We start from the raw sequence: 5344 nt of genomic DNA, 5'->3' as shown, positions 1-5344 counted from the left end.
CTGGCGGTGTGCTCTGGCCCTGACCCAATGCTCTGGCCTGACCCAATGCTCTGGCCTGACGGTATACAACCTGGCCTGACCTGGCCTGGCTCTGGCCTGGCCTGACGTGCTCTGGCCTGGCCTATGCCCTGGCCTGGCCCCTGACGGTATGTGGCCTGGCCCAATGGCTATAACTGGCCTGACGTGGCCTGGCCTGACGGTATGCCTGGCCTGGCCCTGGCCTGCCCTGGCCTGGCCCTAACCCCTGACGGTATAACCCTGGCCCTGGCCTGTGTCTGGCCTGGCCTGGCCTGACGTGGCTCTGGCCTGGCCTGGTGTGCCTGGCCTGACGGTGTCTGGCCTGGCCTGGCGGTGCCTGGCCTGGCCTGGCCTGGCCTGACCTGGCCCTGCCTGGCCTGGCCCCGTGCTCTGGCCTGGCGTGACCTGGCCCTGGCGGTGTCTGGCCTGGCCCTGACGTGTCTGGCCTGTTGTGCTCTGGCCTGACGGTGTCTGGCCTGGCGGTGTCTGGCCTGACGGTGGGCCTGGCCTGGCCCCGGTGTCTGGCCTGTTTGCCTGGCCCCTGCCCTGGCCTGGCCCAGTGCTCTGGCCTGGCGGTGCTCTGGCCTGACCTGGCGGTGTCTGTGGCCTGGCCTGGCCTGGCCCCTGACTGTGTCTGGCCTGACCTGGCCTGACGATATACAACCTGACGGTGTCTGGCCCTGGCCTGGCCCCCATATTTGATGCCTGGCTGACGGTATCTGGCCTGGCGGTGGCTTCTGGCCTGACAGTGCTGCTCTGGCCCTGGCCTGACCCAGTGCTATGGCCTGGCCTGACGGTATCCTGGCCTGGCCTGACCCAGCTGGCCTGGCCTGTTGTGCTCTGGCCTGACGGTGTCTCTAGCCTGGCCCGGTGATGCTCTGGCCTGGCCTGACGGTGGCTCTGGCCTGACGTGTCTGGCCTGACGGTATGCTGGCCTGGCCTGACGGTGTACCTGGCCTGGCCCTGACGGTGTCTGGCCTGGCCTGGTGCCTGGCCTGGCCTATCTGGCCTGGCCTATTTGCAGTATACAGCCTGGCCTGACGTGTACCTGGCCTGACGGTGGCAGTGGCCTGGCCTGATGCTCTGGCCTGATTTGATGCCTGGCCTGGCGGTATCTGGCCTGGCAGTATGTGGCCTGGCCCTGACGGTATGCAACCTGGCCCTGACGGTATCTGCCTGGCCTGACGGTATACTGGCCTGGCCCAGTATCTGGCCTGGCCCCTGGCTGCCTGGCCCTGACCGCCTGATGCCCTGGCCTGATGCCTGACCTATTGCCTGGCCTGGCCCAATGGTGACCTGGCCTGGCCCCAGTGATCTGGCCTGGCCTGTGTGCCACGCTGGCCTGACGTGGCCTGGCTGGCCCCTGGCAGTGGCCCTGGCCTGGCCCTGAGTGCCTGGCCTGGCCCAGTATACTGCCTGGCCTGGCTGTGCAGTGGCCTGATGCCTGGCCTGACCGGCCTGGCCTGGCCCAGTGCTGGGCCTGACGGTGTGGCCTGGCCTGCCCTGGCCCAGTGCTCTGGCCTGGCGTGCTCTAGCCTGGCCTGGCGTGTCTGGCCTGACGGTATGCCTAGCCTGGCCTGGCCCTGACGGTGCCTGGCCCTGACGGCCCTGGCCTGACCGGTATACCTGGCCTGGCCTGACACTCTGGCCCTGGCCTTAGCCACTATGGCCTGACCCTGGTGCTCTGGCCTGGCCCGGTGTCTGGCCTGGCCAATGCTCTGGCCTGGCCTGACTCTGTGCCTGGCCTGGCGGTATGCAGCCTGGCCTGACGGTGCTGCTGGCCTGGCCTGCTGGCCTGGGCCTGGCCTGGCTCAGTGCCTGGCCTGACGCCCCAGGCCCTGGCAGTGCTGGCCTGACGGTTAGCCTGGCCTGGCCTGGCGGCTCCCTGGCGGTATCAACCTGACGGTATGCAACCTGGCCTGACGGTGCCTGGCCTGACGGATGCCTGGCCTGGCCTGAGGTGTCCTGGCCTGGCCTGTATACTGGCCTGGCCTGGCGGTATGCCTGGCCTGGCAGTATCCCTGGCCTGACGGCCTGGCCTATTGTGCTGGCCTGGCAATGGCCCTGACGGTGGCCTGGCCTGGCCTATGTCTGGCCTGACCCCTATGCAGCCTGGCCTGACGGTATAAACCTGGCCTGACCCGGTGCCTGGCCTGACGCGTATACCCTGGCCTGGCCTAACCTCTAACCTGGCCTGGCAGTGCTCTGGCCTGGCCTGACGTGCTCTGGCCTGACTGTGCTCTGGCCTGGCCTGACGGTTCTGGCCTGGCCTGGCCCGTGCCTGGCCTGGCCCGGTGGCCTGGCCTGACGGTGCCTGGCCTGGCGGTATGCTGGCCTGACGGTGTCTGGCCTGGCCTGGCGGTATGAGCTGTGCTGGCCTGACGCCCCTGGCCTGACGATGTCTGGCCTATGCTCTGGCCTGACGTATCTGGCCTGGCGGTGGCTTCTGGCCTGACGATGCTCTGGCCTGGCCCTGGCCTGGCTGACGGTAGTGGCCTGGCCTGATTTGTGCCTGGCCTGACGGTGTCTGGCCTGACGTGCCCTGGCCCTGACGTGCTCTGGCCTGGCCCATGCCTGGCCTGACTGTGCTCTGGCCTGGCCTGGCCGGTCTGGCCCCTGACGTGCTCTGGCCTGTGTCTGGCCTGGCCTGATGTCTGGCCTGACGTGCTCTGGCCTGACTGTGCTCTGGCCTGACGGTGCTCTGGCCTGACCAATGTCTAGCAATGGCCTGACGGTGTGCTGGCCTGACGTGCTCTGGCCTGGCCTGACGCCTGGCCAGGCCTGGCCTGGCCTGACGGTAATGGCCTGGCCTGGCCCCTGGCGGTATGCAACCTGGCCTGGCCCCTGGTCTGGCCTGGCCTGGTGTCTGGCCTGGCCTGACGGCCTGACGCCTGGCCTGGCCTGGCGGTATGCTGGCCTGGCCTGATATGCAACCTGGCCTGACGTCTGTGTCTGGCCTGACTGATGTCTGGCCTATTTGATATGCAATACTGACGGTGCTCTGGCCCCTGACGGTGGCCCTGGCCTGACGGTCTAACTGGCCAATGGTGCCTGGCCCTGTGCTCTGGCCTGGCCTGACGATGCTCTGGCCTGGCAATGCCCTGGCCCTGACGGTAACTCTGATGGCCTGACCCGGTGCTCTGGCCTGACGGTCTCTGCCTGGCCTGGCAATGTCTGGCCCTATTGGTAATGTCTGTGGCCCTGACCCAATGCTCTGGCCCTGGCGGTATGCCTGGCCTAACTGATGTCCCTGGCCCTGACCCAGTATCTGGCCCCTGACTGATGTCTGGCCCCTAACGGCAATGCTCTGGCCTGGCCAATGCTCCTGGCCTGGCCTGACGGTGTCTGGCCTGACGGTGCTCTGGCCTGACGGTGTCTGGCCTGGCCTGACTCTAACCCTAACCCGGTGCTCTAACCCCTGACCCAATGCTCTGGCCTGGCTCTGGCCTGACCTGACGTGGCTTGGCTCTGGCCTGACGTCTGGCCTGGCCCGTATGCGGCCTGGCCTGACGGTATACCTGGCCCTGGCCCAGTGCTCTGGCCTGACTGATACCCTATTTAATGCTCTGGCCCTGGCAGTCTAACCCTAACCCTGGCCCCTGGCCTATTTGAATGCTCTGGCCCTGGCCTAATGCTCTGGCCTGGCGATTGATGTCAACCTGGCCTATACAGCTCTGGCCTGGCAGTATCTGTCCCTGGCCTGCTCTGGCCTGACCCCTGGCAGTACTCCCCTGGCCTGAACCCTGGCAATGCCTACCTGACCCAATACCTAACCCCTAACCCAATATCTGGCCTGGCTCTATACAACCCAATATACCCCTGGCCTGACCTAAACCTAGCCTAACCCAATATACAACCCCTGACAATGCTCTATCCTAACCCAATGCTCTAACCCTAACCCAATGCTCCTGGCCTAACGGTATCTGGCCTGGCCCAGTATACCTGGCCTATTTAACCCCTGGCCTGGCGGTGTCTGGCCTGGCAATGCTCCTGGCCTGGCAGTATACTAACCCTATTTGTGCTCTGGCCTGACGGTACAACCTAACCTGACAATGCCTGGCCTGACGGTGGGGCCTGGCCTGGCAATGCTCTGGCCCTGACCCAATGCTCTAGCCTGGCCCTGTATCTAACCTAACCCAATGGCCTGACCCTAACTCTGGCCTAACCCTAACCCAATACTCTAACCCTAACCCAATATCTAACCTAACCCAATGCTCTAACCTAACCCTGGCCCAATACTCTAACCTCTAACCCTGGCCTAACCTATGCTCTAACCTAACCCAATGTGCTAACCTAACCTAACCCAATGCTCTAACCCTAACCCAATACTCTAACCTAATTATATACCAACCTAACCCAATGCTCTAACCTAACCCAATGCTCTAACCTGGCGGTAATTTAATGGCCTGGCTTGTGCTCTGGCCTGGCAATGGCTGGCCTGGCCCTAGTATACAACCCCTGGCCCAATACCCCTAGCCCTGTGCTCCTGGCCTAACCCAATGTATACAACCTAACCTGACAATGCTCTAGCCTAACCCAATGCTCTGGCCTATACCTGACCCCTAGTATACAACCCCTGGCAATGCTCTGGCCTAACCCAGTGCTCTGGCCTGGCCCCTGGCTCTGGCCCTAACCTGGCCTATTATCTGGCCCCCAGCCTGCCTGGCCTGAATGCTCTGGCCCCTGACCTATTGTGCCTGGCCCTAACCCTGACCTGGCCTGCTCTAGCCTATACAACCTGGCCTAGCCCTATTTAATGCTCTGGCCCTGGCGGTATACCCTGGCCTGGCCTGGCAATGCCTGGCCTGGCCCAATGTACTGGCCTGGCCTGGCCCAATGCAACCCCTAACCCAATGTGCTCTGGCCTATTTGGCCAGTATACCTGGCCCTGGCAATACTCTAACCCTAACCCAATGTGCTCTAACCCAATGTCTAACCCCTAACCCAATGCTCTAACCTAACCCCTAACCCAATGCTCTAACCCTAACCCAATGCTCTAACCTGGCCTGCTCTAACCCTAACAATGCTCTAACCTGGCGGTATCTGGCCTAACCTGCTCGGTGTGCTCTGGCCCTGGCCCAATGACTCTGGCCTATTTGTGCCTGGCTAACCTAACCTATTGATGCTCTAACCTAACCCAATGCTCTAACCCTGGCCTGGCAGTATCTAACCTGGCCCAATACTGGCCTGAACCTGCCTAACTGCCTAACCTGACCCAATGCTCTGGCCTATTTGATGCCTAAACCTGGCCCCTAACCCAATAACCCTAACCCAATACTCTAACCTAACCCTGGCCTGATGCTCTAACCCTAACCCCAATGCTAAC

This window comes from Oncorhynchus nerka, unplaced genomic scaffold (assembly GCF_034236695.1).
Source record: "Oncorhynchus nerka isolate Pitt River unplaced genomic scaffold, Oner_Uvic_2.0 unplaced_scaffold_1816, whole genome shotgun sequence".
Taxonomy (NCBI): domain Eukaryota; kingdom Metazoa; phylum Chordata; class Actinopteri; order Salmoniformes; family Salmonidae; genus Oncorhynchus; species Oncorhynchus nerka.
This window is presented reverse-complemented; position numbering follows the sequence as displayed.